The 16,566-nt window shown below is 35.9% G+C and overlaps 1 long non-coding RNA gene and 1 pseudogene across 2 annotated transcripts; both read right to left on the reverse strand.

The window, feature by feature from the left end:
* Window positions 1-1,421: 1,421 nt before the first annotated feature.
* Window positions 1,422-11,747, reverse strand: LOC113296988. 2 transcript variants are annotated; one of them, XR_003333236.1, is made up of 5 exons: window positions 11,567-11,747; window positions 11,015-11,131; window positions 9,940-10,321; window positions 9,772-9,855; window positions 1,422-2,940 (listed from the first exon to the last, which is right to left on the reverse strand). It is a non-coding gene; the product is annotated as an uncharacterized LOC113296988 (long non-coding RNA). The 2 variants fall into 2 exon arrangements; XR_003333235.1 differs by having other exon boundaries at window positions 9,765-9,855.
* A 1,251-nt stretch (window positions 11,748-12,998) lies between these two features.
* On the reverse strand, window positions 12,999-13,917 carry LOC113292581 (annotated as a pseudogene).
* Between the last annotated feature and the right edge of the window lie 2,649 nt (window positions 13,918-16,566).

Below are 16,566 nucleotides of genomic sequence, written 5' to 3' on the forward strand. Positions count from 1 at the left end.
TTTAACAAGGGAACTTTGTTTGCAAACCAAATTTCTTTATGGTTTAAAAATTGCAAACAATTTGGTAATAAGGTTGACAAAAGAGTCAACTGAAAATAGGTCTGTTAAAAAAAAAATAAACTACAAGCCTATTTATCATTTATATTCGCATACAAAATTATTGGAATTTAAGTCGCAATTAGTTCGCATATTTAGTAGCAAACCGTTTGCGGGATAAAAATAGGTTTTGGTCAATATTTGTGACATGCATGAGTAATATCAAACTAAAATATAATACTAAGCATAAAATACATGTCAATTTTTGAGGAAGGTCTAAAAAAAAATAGTATAACATACTAAAGAAATATGTATGGAAAATTATAACATATGGTGGGGATAACATCATGAATGTATACATATATGATGAATATTTGATACAAATAAAATACTAGAATATTTATGGTTTTCAAGAAAAATAATTAACATACATACATATGCATCATGGGTATAATACATTTGCTAACAAGTAGAATGATATGATATCCTTCAAAAGTAATATCCATGCATGTATTTATTTATTTATTATTTAAAAAAAATAGAATAAAAGAGAAAGTAAAACATCACATGGGGAGTTTGAAACAAAATCAGATGTCCCTTCTTTCCTTTTTTTTTGTATAAGTAAAACAAACCATATTTCTTGTGTGTCACATGATTTTAATTAATTAAACTAGAGATAAAAATGTCATTTTCATGTTAGAAGACAAGCATGTGATCATAAAGAAACAAATAAACTATCACTATCAAGTTGAAAATCAACTAGTAAGAATCAAATGGATTATTTTGTTTTAACTTTTGGTGTAACTAAAATAAATAGTAGAAGCTAATATTATCATATCATGTGATAGATGAGACAAATATATCACTTTCAATAAGAGTAAATAGGTACATGATAATGGAAAGAGTGGTTGAGTTATACCTTCTTTTGGAAAAATTCTTCTTGATTTTGAGAATGAAGCCAACAACTTTCTTTTGTTTTGTGTTTGAAAGTTTGAAACTCAAATAGTTAGGCATCGTGCTGATAACGTGTTTAGAATGGTAGACAAAATAAGAGAGAAAACATAAAAGAGACAAAGCATGAAAGAGAGGAAGAGAAATCAGGTGTGTCTTTTATTTCCATTAGTTCCATTTAAATACAAGAGGTGGAGAGCTTGTGTTAGTACACTTGTAATCAAGGATAAGATAAAGAGCTACACGTGTCTAGTAACAAATGACTAGTTCTACATGTTTCCAACATAAAGAAATGTTCCATGCACTTAACCATAAGGAGTGGTCATCCATACTATGAACCACTTTACTACAACAGAGAAAAACAAAGGCACAATAATACTACCATCATTGTGGTTTTCACTGGTGTACATTGATCATCACCAGCTAGTGTCGGAATAATCATTTCAAATGTTAGTAGTGTTCCCGTTGGTAACCAGTTCACCAACATTGTTGTCTTCAATAGAGTTATCTGTACTCCATTAGCCACTGCACGCCTTGCAGTATATTGCTGAGAGTGCAACATATGTTGTTGCAGTGCAGATGGAAATTGAGGCGATTCATCTACTGGGTTATTTGGATTGGAGACTTAAATTCTAGTCGCGTCTTCCTTTTACTCCATTTTTATGTGAACTTTGTATAAGAAACAAAAATTGGAGATGACTAATAATTGATAAATATAAATGCAGTCAACATACTTTGTCCTTCTCTATTAAATTAAAGGTGTGTAAAAGCAACTGCTTAAACTGTAAAGCAGCATTGAAAAAGGTGGATATTTTGCCTCAGTTGCAGAGGAGAGGGGGAACTTGGAAGAACTTTGCAGTACATCTTAACCTCAATTTTTACAATCTGTTTATCTTTCATTACCGAATCATGCGGTTATTCTTTGGAGGATACACATAAACAATTTGTCATAGTTTGTTGTATATGATTGAGGCAATTAATGGTGCCACGGGAACTGTCAGCTGAATAACTTGTAGTGTTATATGAGATTGTCATTTCTTAAATGTTTTAGTATTTGGGAGAAAGTGGCAAACAACATAGCCGATACTTTGGTACAATATGCCAATCTAGTTTTACCGGCCTGAAAAAGATAATTTTAGAAAACAAACGAGTTTTATTTTTTTTTAACTGAAAAAAACAAATTTTATAAGAAAATCTTTGTCACTCGAAAAGTGACAAAGACAAGAATTACAAAGATGTGTGTATCACAACATCCCAATTACAGATTAGAGTCGATAAACTGAAACCAACAAAAATATTGGTATTGATTGTCCAATTGAACAACAGACATTTAACTTCAATAATTAGCTGCTTAGTGTTTCTGACCAAATTATTGTAAAGCCTATTGTTTCTCTCACTCCACACACACTACCAAATAGAAAAGGGTAAATAACCTCATAGCCTCTTCACCAACTTCTTGATTTTCCTGTTACCCTACTCCCAAATTGTTCTTTTCCCATCACCTGAGTGCACCCAATTAACTCCAAAACTTTTTAAGAAATAGTCCCAAACACCCATTGTAGTTGTACAATGAAGAAAAAGATGAGAATGTGTTTCTGTATGGTGATTACAGAGAAGACAAGCTGGATCTTAAACTAGTCATGCATTGTACAAATAATCCATAGTAGCAGCCCCATTATAACACAAAGTCCAGACTAGGAAAGCCACCTTCAAAGGAATTTTAGGATTCCAAATCTGTTTGTCAGGGAAAGAAAGAAAACCGTCCATTTCCATAACAGAATAAGCATTTGCAACTGAGAAACCTTCACCTTTACCATAAATCCAATATATAATATCCTCATCTCCATCCATAGAGTTCAACAGATTAACTGGGTCACCAATCACATGTAATAAGTTCACAGCCAGACTTCTTACAAATCCAAAATCCTAAGCTCCTTCGGAAGAGATCATATCCTTCAACACAACAGATTTCTTTTTAGAAAAATGAAATAAAGCTGGAGAAAGAATTTTTAAAGGATGCTCTCCAATCCAAACATCATACCAAAAATATATGCTATTACCACAAGCCACGGTCAAAGAAGTGCCAGATTTAACAAAGTCTCTAGATTTCAGGATGCCAGACCATAAACTAAAGCACACAGATCTATTAGACTGATTAGGAAACAATACTTCAGTGATACCACCAAATTTTTGATTTTTTATTCTCCTCCATATGACATATTTTTTACTGCCATATCTCCATATCCATTTTGCATGATGAGCTTTATTGACTAGCTTCAATTTCTTAATACCAATTCCACCTCTACTTTTTGGCAAAGCAACCTTAGACCATCCAACCCAACTCCTCTTCTTAGTAGAACTACATGAAACCCATAAGAAATTTCTCATAATTCTCTAAAGAATCTTCACTACACTTACTGGCATTTGAAACATAGACATATAGTAAACAAGCAAACTAGCCATCACACTATGTAGCATGATTAACCTCTGACCAATAGATAAATATGTTCTCTTCTAAGCTGTCAGTTTCTGCTGAAACTCTTGAATAATATCATTCCAAATAGTCTTACTGATGTAGGACATTTTGACCAAGTCACCCCCATTTGACATGAGAGTCAAACCTCTTTCTATTTATAGTATTGTTTCTTAATTTTCCCTATTCTAGAACTTATTGGTTTCCTAGTTTAGATTGATTTCCCTTTTCTAGTTATAATAGTTTTTTTGGAAATAATGAAGCATATATAAGAAGGCCTAGTATTGTAGAATTTATACACATTCAACATTATTATCTTATTGATTTATCAAAGATATTTTATTTAGTTATTATTGTTCTCTAGTTTGTTATAGCTTTTGTGAACCTATTGATTTCACACCAATTTTTATTATCTTTTGGATCCTTGATCCAAGTTATACGCTTTCACTACGTTAAGTGGTACCAGAGTCTCGATTGAGAGCCTCCGCTAACATGGGTGATAATAATATTGAAGAGTTGAGGATTAATTTGAAGAATAAACTAGAAACTGATATGCAAACAATAACAACCAGTATCAAAACAAAGTTAGCCACAATGATAGAAAAACGTTGTGAAGATCTCACAAAAGATATCAAAAATTTGTTGTCTACTAACTTCATAGGACAAGATGGAAAGAAGATAATTATAGAATTACCTAAAACCCAAGTTGAATCTGTCCATCCTCATACTTCTACCCCTCTCAACTCCACCACTCATCTTCAAATCCCCCCAGCCACTTCCCAACCTTCTTCCAACCATTACACTTCCCAAAATAAATTATATTATTATCCATTATACACTACTCCAAGTTACTCTTCCTTTCCACCTTGCTCAACCCCACAATTTGAATTCTTTGAAGATTTCAGCTCTTACTCAACTCCTCATAACTTGCACAAATCTTCTACAAAGCAGCAAGCAATTGATGTTGAAGATTATGAGCCATATTATTATCCTCCACCACCGCGCCATCAAAGGAACATGGGAAATAACCTATCGCCCCAAAGCTGATATAACCCCATTTGATGGATTCTTACACATTGAAGATTTCTTAGATTGGCTGTGGACAGTTGATCGTTTCCTTGCTTATATGCACATATCTGAAGATCAACAAGTAAAGCTTGTTGCTTTCTGATTTACTGGACCGACTTCCTCATGGTGGGATCATCTTCAAATAGAACGAACCGATCAAGGACTGCGACAAATTCAACCCTGGATAGCCATGAAACAACTGTTGAAGAAAAGATTTCTTCCTCCGGACTACATGCAAAACCTTGTAGATCAGTTTGCAAAACTGTCTCCAAGGTAACCGCTCAGTACAAGAATATGTGACTGAATTTTCCCGTTTGTTATCTCGAAATCAGCTGAATGAGACAGTTGATCAAACGATTGGACATTTCATTAATGGACTTGATTGGAATATACAAGAAATGTTAGCTACTCAACAACACACTTCTCTTTATGCTGTCATTAATAATGCTCTAAAGATAGAATTAATCTTTCATGCTTTTTCCACAACCATACCCAAAATCCTCATTCTCTTATCCTAGAAAATCTTCGTTTCAAAATTTTCCTACTAGGCAAAAACCTTCTCCATTCCAATCCCGTACTTCTCCTACTCCCACTCCCACTACCACTACTACCCAACCATCTTATTCCCAAACCTTACCTACCATAAAGACTCCACCACCTTCACCCCAACCTGGTAGTGCTCAACCCATTAGATAAAAACCTTAAAACCCTTATGCATACCCAACTGAAAACAAGTATTATAAGTGTAAGCAACCAGGTCATACATTAAACCAATGTAGAAGTGGGCGTACATTGATGGCTGAAAAAGAGTCTTCTGATGTATATGAGGAAGAAAGTGAGGAAGTTATTGGAAATATGAAAGACATACCTACATATGCAGAGAAAGGAGATGAAGGAGATTATTTCTGTTATGTTATTCGAAATATATTATATGTTCCTCGTGTTAACTATCCAACTCGTAACCGTTTGTTCCGCACTCAATGTCGTGTGCAGAACAAGATCTGTGATATGATTATTGACAGTGGTAGTTGTCAAAATATTATTTCATTTAGATTGGTGGATACGCTGTAATTATCTACTCACCCACATCCTAACCCATACTCTATTGGTTTGATTGACGATAACATCAAGAAGAATGTAGCTTCTCAATGTCTCGTGTCATTTAAAATTGGGACTTACAATGAGACGATGCGTGGTTTGTGATGTTGTGGATATTAATGATTGCCATATATTACTTGGACACCCATGGCTATATGATGTGGATGTGACTTATAGAGGTAAATCTAATACGTATTTTTTCATGTACAATGAAAACAAAATCATATTGCAACCATTTTATGCGAAACCTAAGCCAAGTCTACAACAAGAAGAGACTACGATGTTGGTTTCCCCGGACATCTTAGATGATGCACAAGAATCAGGTACAATTTATGCTTTACTTGTACAACCTTCTAGTCCAAACCTTTCTACAACTATTCCTACTCAAGTGCAGTCCTTACTAGATGAATTTGCATGTGCTTTACCATCTGATATGCCTAATTCTTTGCCTCCTATGAGAAATATTCAACACAAAATAGATCTCATGCCTGGTGCAAGTTTTCCTAATCTTCCCCACTATCGTATGAGCCCTAAAGAACATGATATACTTCGAGGTCAAGTGGATGAATTGTTTTCTAAAGGTTTCATACAACCCAGTTTGAGCCTGTGCGTTGTTCCCCTCTTCTTGTGCCTATGGAACTTGGCGTATGTGTATTAATAGTAGAGTTGTTAATAAGATCACAATCCGCTATCGCTTCCCAATTCGAAGATTAGATGATATGCTTGATATGCTCTCCGGTTCCATAAGAAGCTACTCTTGAACACCTTATTAAGGAGTTACATAGTTGTGGTCTTTCTGGCCATTTCGGGCGAGATGAAACTAAATCTCTAGTCGAATCTCGTTACTTTTGGAATTCTCTCAAAAAAGGATGTCCATGATTTTGTGCAACGTTGTATTGTTTGTCAACGAAGTAAAGGTCATGCACCAAATACAGGACTATACATCCCTCTCCCAGTTCCAGATGCTCATTGGGAAGATATATCAATGAATTTTGTGTTAGGTTTACCAAGAACCGAAAGAGCTCATGATTCTATTTTTGTGGTTGTTGATCGCTTTTCAAAAATGACACATTTTATTCCTTGCAAGAAGACTATGGATGCTGTGACTACAACAAATCTTTTCTTCGGTGAAATAGTCTGTTTACATGGAATTCCCAGGACCATTACTTCTAATAGAGACACTAAGTTCTTAAGTTGGTTGTGGAAGACACTTTGGACTCGTCTCCAAACCAAACTGCAGTTTAGTAGCACCGCTCACCCACAAACTGACGGAAAAACGGAAGTAGTAAACCGAGCATTAGGGAATCTTATTCGTTGTTTATCTGGAGACAAGCCACGACAGTGGGATTTATCTCTTTCTCAAGCTGATTTGCCTCCAATTCAGTTTCTAATCCGTCCACAGATTATGCATCTTTTCAAATTGTTTATTCTAAGGTTCCTAACCACACATTGGATCACGTCTCTTTACCATCAGTACCTAGTTCCAATGTTGCAACTGATCACATGATCGAGTCCCTACAAGTGCTACATAATAAGGTCAAGATAAACTTGGAAGCTGCTAATGCCAAGTATAATCTAGATGATGATCGTCGACGTCGTTTTCGATCTTATGAAGTTGGTGATCTAGTGATAGTGTACTTAAGCAAGGATCGTTTTCCTACTTGTACCTACAACAAGACGAAGTACAAGAAGATTTACCCTATCCGCATTCTCAAGAAGATCAACAACAATGCTTACGTTGTTGACCTCCCAGCTCATATGAATATCTCGTCCACATTCAACGTTAAGGATATTTTTCCTTATTTCCCAGACGATGAGGTTTCTCTTCCAACACCGAACTCGAGGTCGAGTTCTTTTCAAGAAGGGGGGCTTGATGTAGGACATCTAGACCAAGTCACCCCCATTTGACATGAGAGTCAAAACTATTTCTATTTCTAGTATTGTTTCTTAATTTTCCATATTCTAGAACTTATTAGTTTCCCAGTTTAGATTTATTTCCCTTTTCTAGTTATTTCCTTTTCTAGTTATAATACTTTTAGGTAATAGTGAAGCATATATAAGAAGGCTTAGTATTGTAGAATTTCTACACATTCAACATTATTATCTTATTCATTTATCAAATATATTTTATTTTGTTATTATTGTTCTCTAGTTTTGCTATAGCTTTTGTGAATCTATTGATTTCATACTAGTTTTTATTATCTTTTGGATCCTTGATCCAAGTTGTACGCTTCCGCTATGTTACCAAGAGGAATACCTAAATAGTTCATAGGTAATTGAGTGAGGGAGCAACCAAAAGTATCAACGCATACCTCTCCATTAAGTAATTGCCCAAGACCGACAATTGTGCTCTTCCTGAAATTAACTTTTAGACCAGAAAAAATTTCAAAAGCTAAAAGAATACTTTTAAAATTGTTAATTTGGGCTTCATCATCCTTAAGAAAGACTATCAAGTCATATGCAAACTGAAAATGAGTGATAATAGTGCCTTGATTTACTACTTTGAAACCAGAGATTAAATTTTGAGCTGCAGCTTTCTTAAACATCAAGGATATAACCACTATTACCAAAATGAAAAGAAAAGATGGGATAGGGTCCCCCTGTCTAATACCAAATCTTCTCCATTTGTGACCAAAACCAAATCTTCCTAACACCATATCAACACATCCCCAGTTTACATTGTCAAATGCTTTCTCAAAGTCTACTTTGCAGATAATACCTGTATCGATTTTCCTTAATTTAGAATCAATTAGTTCTGAAGCAATTAATATGTCATCATGGATTTGCCTTCCATGGACAAAGGCACCCTGAACATCTGAAATGATTGAAGGTAGCACCTTTTTCAATCTTTCTGCAAGCATTTTAGAAATTATCTTATACACACTGCCTATTAAGCTTATATGCTAAAGTTGTGTAAAGAAACAACCCCACTGCACTTATAAATCAAAGTAATATTGGTGCAATTTATTCTCCAGTCTAATATACTTGAGAACTCAAATTCTTTTACCACCAACATCAAATCTTTCTTGGTAATCTCCCAAGCATGCTTGTAAAATTCCATTGTGAAGCCATCAGGACCAGGGCTTTTGTTTGCACCAAAACCATCCACCACTTTCTTAACCTCCTCTTCAGAAAATGGTAACTCCAAGTTTATGTTCTCCATAAAAAAAATAGAAGGCATGTCAAGATGCTCAAAATCAGGTCTTGACTTGTGCTTCTCAGTGAATAAAGAAGTATAAAAAGCTTTAGTTTCCTCAGCTATCTTTTTTTTGTCATACCACAAATTTCCTTCAATTTTCAAACAATTGATGTTGTATGTTTATATTTGAAAGAAGCAAGCTGATGTAGATAATTTGAATTAGTTTCTCCATCCTTCATCCATCTTTCTTTAGCTCTCTTTGCCAACCTTCTTGCTAAAGTTAGGGACAAAGAAATGTGTTTCACTTTAGCCTGCTCCCTAGCCACTACATCATCATCACTTAACACCTGAATTTCTTCTAAGTTGTCAAGCACATCAATTGTGAGCTCCAGATTATCCAATTGTGACTGCAAATCACCAAAAGTATCCTCCTGCCAACTCTTAATGATGAATTTCAGAACTTGTAATTTTTTGGCAAAGATAAAACTTGGTCTACCGGAGAAAGTTAAATTGTTCCACCAGATTTTAAGATTATTCACAAAATCAGGATGATTAAGAATGAATATCTAACCTGAAAGGAGATCTGAATTTCTCACCAGAGTTACAACAAAGCAAGATTGGAGCATTATCAAAAATTCGTCTCTTTAATCTTAATTGGATTGGTGCAGGTCAGTGTTCTTGAAAATCTGGAGAAAGAAGAAATCTATCTAGTCCGATCAATAAAGGAGGATTCTGAGAATTAGCCCGTGTTGATCTTCCTCCGGCCATTGGTAAGTCAATAAGAGAAAACCTATTCACAAAAGCTTTGAAAGATTTCCTATTAGAAATATTACCACCAACTAAATTTCTGTCACAGACAAAACGTCCATGTGCCTAATGACTAACCCCTATGTCAGGTTCAAGGGTATGTATGCAAAATTGAATTTGATAGAGAGGGATCTCATTTCTTGTAAGATACTGAATTAAGAAATCTATCTAGTCCGATCAATAATGACTAACCCCATACCATCTCATATCCATCCCTGGCCGCAGAACTGAACTTCATCACCAATGTTCATCCACGTGCAAGTCACCCACCAGTTACTACAGACTGAAACACCTTCATTCATGTTAACTGGCCGATTAATTAAAGTAAGATGTTTTACTGGAATATCCCCCTACTAAAGCTGCATACCTGTTATAACTTGTAAAACCCCTGGTCTCTGTGATGTCATTCCCTCGTCTTTTTCTGTCTGTCCGGCCACGCTAAGGCAACTGCTGGAATCAATTGGTTTGACAACTTTATTGGGATGCACAGTAAGTGGGAACTGAGTCTCAATCCTCCAAAGACGCTCTTTCAAGGCGTGAACAACTTCAGATGCATGCAAACCATGCAGGTCTAGCTTCCATACATCATTTTTGTGATTCATTATACTTCAAATTTCTTGGGCTGCCTTAAAATTCAAACTTTCAGCAGTCATCCACTATGGATGTGCCTTCCGCGAGAGTTCTTGGGCAGAGTAATGACGCCCCTTAGGAAAGCATTGATGGCTGCTCGAGAATGTTGGGCTGCTGACCTACAGGGAGACAAAGTAAGTGGTTAGTTAACATTTTTCAACCTCTGAATAGTAGACTAAGGTGCTCTAAATGAGATTCTTATGCAAATATATGTTCAGTAAGTGAAAGTAAACTTCAGCTACAAACATATGCCTACTCTCTTTTTCTTTTCTTTTTTTGCAAAAATATATGCCTGCTCATTGTTAAAAACTACAGAACAGAAGGGGTACTGGAAACCGCACACGAAAAATCAAGTGTAACTGGCAATATAGTGCAACAGTCGGCAGGTCTAGGTCTTCTTTTGTAATGTGTTTAAGAGGTAAAAACAGTCTTTGAGGGAGCCAAGAAGTCTGGGAGGCGACTGACAAGCTTATTTTTAAACCATTGAGAAGGAAAAAAAAGAAACACAAAATCAATATTTAGCTGTTGTATCCAAGAGCAGAGCATATGGTCATAGCTAAAGGGGACTGCAGTATAGGCCTTAAATAGATCGCATTTAACCCCGCTATATCTCAAATATGATGTACTGAAAGAATTTCAATTCATTACACCCCGTACCTAAATATAGCAAAGAAGTAATCAAATCCAGTTAGTCTGGCAACCCACTTTTTTTTTTAAGAAAATAGCTCATCAAAATTCGAAAAATCTCCAAACAGCTGCAGAGATTACGAAAATAAGAAACTGGAATTGTGAAAGCATGAATCAAAACTCACATTTTGAGGGAGATAAGGAGGCAAACGAGGTAAAGCTCCCAGAGGTCTAGTGAAAGCTCTCTCCAAAGCTCTATGCACACTTTCTTCATGTCTTAACTTCTTTTTAAGCTTATCAACCTGTGAAAATTAACAGTAATCAGCATTCAATTAAAATGAAAGTAAAATGATCGGAAAACAATTCAGAATTTAAAATAACAATAGTATCACATATCTTCGATTCTCCATCTCAATCACTGCCATCACCATTTATCATCAAACCCATTCTGAACTTTAACCTAGTGACTAAAGTCTCTCGACAAAATGTAGGATGCGGTATCAGTATGGCAGAAAAATTGCAGAATGGAACGTGGATTCTTACATGGGTGCTAAGCAGAATGAATCAAAGAAATCATCTTCTCTTCCCTAATTCCTAATCTTCACTATAATTATGCAATTCAACTATCAATTCATCTACATAGTTCTCAGGTCCGAAAACCCCAGTACTTATTCTACAAAATAATCACTAATTTCACAAACATTCAAAATACAATAAGAAACCCTAATTTCAATTACCTGATTTATCCTTTCCCGTAGCTTGAATCGATTCCTTCAATCAATACCACCACCAACAATCATTACATGATCCTTTTCTCTCAATTTTCATCATCTCCTCTCTAGATCAAACCACGAAGGAGAAGAAACAACGAAGTTTCTCTGTTGGAGTTTGGGGGACTACGAAGAAAAAACAACGAAGGAGAATGAAGAAGAAGGGGGAATAAAAAAAAAAGAGCAGGTTTCCGGGATTCGAACCCGCAACCTTCAGGCCACTTTACCTCTGATTTTACTAAATTGCCCCTCAACAGTTAAAACATCTCCAACCTCCGTGTCCTTTTTTCTGCCCACAAAATTTACCCTTCATTTTGTGTTGTATTTACGCTAGTTTTAGTCTGAGATAGTAACATGGAGGGACTCTTTCGTTCTTTCATTGTTGATTGAAAAAGTTTTGGGACACTAAAATCCAATTTTTTATGTCAATTAATCACTTATTATTTACACAAAAGTGGCCATATAAAGGTCCTACCCGGCTTCGCTCGGTCGGCCCAAAAATTGACATATCCAACTATTTAGATTGGAGTCGGATATTATGCCCACGTTACATTTCAATCTTTAGCAAGAATGGTAGTGAGACCATCTGTCCCTACAAGCTACTGTGCCGGCCGTGAGACAGGCGATCGAGTTAAGTCCGGGTAGCTAGTAGAGACTCATGGACAAATGGCACGAATCATGCACCCTCCAAATGCGGCAGTAATGTGTACTCTCATCATATGCCTTAAATTACCTCGACCAAAAGTTACCCCAAACCGGCAAGCATACATCTCTTCTCTATTAGCAGTGTACTGCCTTAAATATTGCGATATGCCTAATGCCTAGCCCCTACTTCAGGTTTGCATCTTTGAGAACATTTTGATTAAGCCGTTTAAGGGTATGCACCACTAAATTTGAGAGAGGTGGGATCCAATTTCTTGTAAGATAATGACTAAATGAGTAATGAGCTAAGCACTGTTAATGACGAGTCGAATAGTCAAGAGACTGTGTCCCAATGATCCACATTATCTTTACCCTACCCAATCCTCCAACTTGCAGGGAGAACCAATACTAGTACGTACATTAAATTAAGGAATGACCTTTGCAGCTAATGTTGTGCACCATTCTCAAACAAACAATAAATGCATCTAAACCTTTGATACACGTTGTATGACGATCAGAAATTTTGTGTCTGGGGATACAATTATTCAACAACCAAAATTTTGTGCACAAGTTGTCAGTCAGTTATGGCCTCTCTGTAGCAGCAGAGCTAAACCTTTGATGTGCTTTTTGGTTGCAACATCTAGATGCAAAGCCTTATTGCTAAGATATGTAATAATGAGTATGCAAGAGGAATCATATAGAGAACTGTTGTACAGTCATTTCCGAGTTTGTACATTGTAATGTGCAACATTAGATGTCAGGAAATGTAAGAAAGATTCAAAATTTAATCAAGGCGCTTACCATGAAAACAACCGGAATTTTTTTTTGGACAAAATGGTTTTAACTTACACTAAGAGAAATATTACACAGCAACAATCAAAACTTTACCCCTTCATATAGATACACACCCAATTCCGTAACGATTGTTAGGGAAGATAAGGTACAACCCACTGCAAATAACACCGACTATTAATGGAACACTCTCCATTGCTTCATCAATTTCCTTAACATGCCTTCTGAATAAACAATCAGTCACTCTACGATCACCGGCAACCGGAAAACTTCAACTTGTATTTTTCATCTTTTGGAGTGTGAACTCCGAGATCTGGTTTAAACACAACCAATCCTCTTGGAGTAACGTACCCATAATAAACTTTCCCATCTGGATCTGGTCCTCTAAAGCTATCTGTGAAATGAAAAAAAAAAAAAAACAAGAAGCACCACAAAGACACAATAATATTATCATCATTGTGGCTCTCACTGATGTACATGATAAATCATGACCAGCTACAGACGGAATTATCATTTCAAATGTTAGTAGTGTTCCTGTCGGTAACCAGTTTGCCAACAACGATGTCTTTGAGAGAGTTCCCTGTACTCCTTTAGCCACAGCACGCCGTGCAGGATATTCCTTCTTTGGCAACGTCGATTGTTGCACTGCAGATGGAGATTGAGACAATTCATCAACTGGATTATTTGGAGTGGACTTTTGCTCCATTCTCCTATGATCTTTGTATACGAAACAAATAATGGAGAAGACTAATTGATAGGTATAAAAGCCGTCGAGATATATAGAGTATGTCGTCCTGTCCAATTAATTTAAAGGTGCAGAAGCAACTGCTAAAACCGCATTTAAAGAGAGGAAGATATTTTTTTCCCAGTTGCAAGAGGGGAGGGGGAATTCGGACGAATTTTGGAGTGATACTTAATGTATGGTGTGCATTATTCTCAACCTTAAATTCATAATCCGAATATCAGTTGAATTGGTTGGCTTTTCATTACAGAATTACCCGACTTTGACTGTTTGGAGGATAGTGCACATTCAAAAAAATTTAAGAGTTAGTTGTACGCAGTTATCTCAAATTTAATGCCCAGTGACTCAATCATTCCTGCCTTCTGTGCAGGACTGACTGGCTGCATGAGCTCCATTGATAAATTAAGACTTTGATGCCAATGTTTCTACCGTTTGTATTGATCTCTTTGAAAGCTTTGCTGCCTTCCCAAAACGATTTTCTTTGTGAAAATCAAATGTACCTTTTATTGAATTTATGTTATTTTTGACAAAATATAAGATATACTAGGCTTGTAGTTGTGGATCAGTGGATGAGAATATTTAAACTTCTTACCTGAGTAGATTTAAGTTTTAACCGTGTAACCCGAATTGACTGTGAGCTTGGTAGTGGTGTGAGGAAAAATTACTGATGTTATTTCTTGTCAGTTGTACAGACTTCCTAAAATCAACTTGGGGTATTTCCAATTGTTTCGACTCTGGTGCTTGAAGTTAGTGGTTTCGAACTCTCACATCGCATCCACCAACATTAGTGAAGGAAAACGTGTTTTGAAGAAGTGTGAAGTCGTCATATATTGGTATGTTTATAGCAGTATACCTAACAAGGCTATGAGATATTACAATATACTAGTCCGCGGGTATAACACCATGTGATGCCAGCCTTGTTTAGCCATTCCACGATGCACGATTAGGAATAAGTTAGACTACATAATACGGAGTGGTTATATTATTATAACTTCATCTAATCCGAGAAATGATGTTATAAATAGAGCATTTGTTGAACATACAAAGTCTCATAAATTCAATTGTCTTACCAAATTGAGTTCTTCTCTCTTCGGAAAAACTACTTCAGATTACATCGATTCAGAGATTCTAAAATGGCTAAGAATTTCATCAGCAAGATTTTCTTTATTGTTGTCATGATAATAGTGATATCTTCTGCTGCGCGTAAGTAGACATATTTATTTATTGTTAGGATCGGCCACCTGAAAGTGTTTGCAGACTCCGTTTTTTGTCTGACAATGTTTGTAAATTTTTTGGCAGAGACGGCCTTTGGTGCTAGACTATTATTGGCAGCAGCAAAAACAACAGTCGCCCGTGGAAAATTCACAATAAATGCTACTCCCTCCGTTATTAAATAATGATTGATTTTTATAAATAAAAGTTTCAAAAAAATAGGTTGGTTTCCTAATTGGGAAGTCAAATGTTACTTTAGTTTTGTGAAACCCCTTTTCTCTTAACTTGTTTTGATGACAAGTGTCATGTGAACCACTTCACTTTACTTATTTTAGTGACAAGTGTCATGGGGACCATTTCCCTTCACTTCTTTTATTGACAAGTGTCATGAGAACCACTTTCAATGATTAATTCTCTTAATTTCCTTAATTTTCTCGAAAAACAAAACCAGTCTATTAAAAAAAAACGGAGGGAGTATAATTTAAGAAAACACGTCTCAAAGTAGCAAATTCCGGCCAGAGCATGACTGTAACTGCTAGCTTGCTGCTTGAACTCGCGCTTCTTATATCATCTTCTCCTTGTTTCATTTAATTTGGAAATAAGTTTGACTTGTGATCATATGAACAGATTTGTGGATTATGCCACCATGTTCGTTTGAAGGTTGTTATTTCAATTTATTCATTTTACTATTGTTATTTGTTGATCGGCATTTGCTTAAAGAAATGAATTTATATTGTTCTGTCTACCCCGTTATGCCATTATTGGGGCGTCACATTTCATTAGAGAGGCGTCACCTAATAAGATAAAAATGGGTCACCCATAAGTAATATCAAAAACCTCTTATCTCAAATAATTTTGTAATGACCAAACGACTCTTATGTAGTTAATTTTAATTTAATTAGATAATAATTAAATTAAGAAGATGATTTTTTTTTGATTTTGACAAGGCCCGCTGGGGTTAAGGAAACTCAAACCAAAAAAAGAAAAATAAAACTAGAAACAAAAAAAAACAAGCAGAAAACATAAACTATCTTTTCCTACACCTATGATATATGTGTTGAGCCTTATCCGCCGCCAAGATTTCTCTAAAATCTGGAGAGAACTCTCCATATCTAATCTCCACCCAAGTATCACTGAGATACTGCCCTGCAAGATGGTCTGCTGCTCTATTGGTTTCTCTGTAACAGTGAGTAACTTTCCATGAAACAAACTTCCTTCTCAGATGCTTTATCCTTCTCCAAATTTGTAAGACATTCCAAGGCGGTTCTGAAGCAGGATTGGTGAGCAGATTATACACAGCCATGGAATCTGAAGCAATGTGTATTTTAAGTTTATCAAACTTGAGAGCCATTTTTAACCCCATCTCAACACCCTGAAGCTCATGACCCAAGACTGAAATAGGGGGACTACCTCCACTAGCAGCACTTATAACCTCTGCAGTATGATCTCTAAGTATAGCACCAAAACTTCCAGCATCATCAGACATTGAACCATCAATATTTATCATTGTTTCATCAGTGGCAGGAGCAAGACAAGTACACTCAATAGTATTTGGTTTGACAAATAAACAATCAATTCT

This window comes from Papaver somniferum, chromosome 7 (genome assembly GCF_003573695.1).
Source record: "Papaver somniferum cultivar HN1 chromosome 7, ASM357369v1, whole genome shotgun sequence".
Taxonomy (NCBI): Eukaryota; Viridiplantae; Streptophyta; class Magnoliopsida; order Ranunculales; family Papaveraceae; genus Papaver; species Papaver somniferum.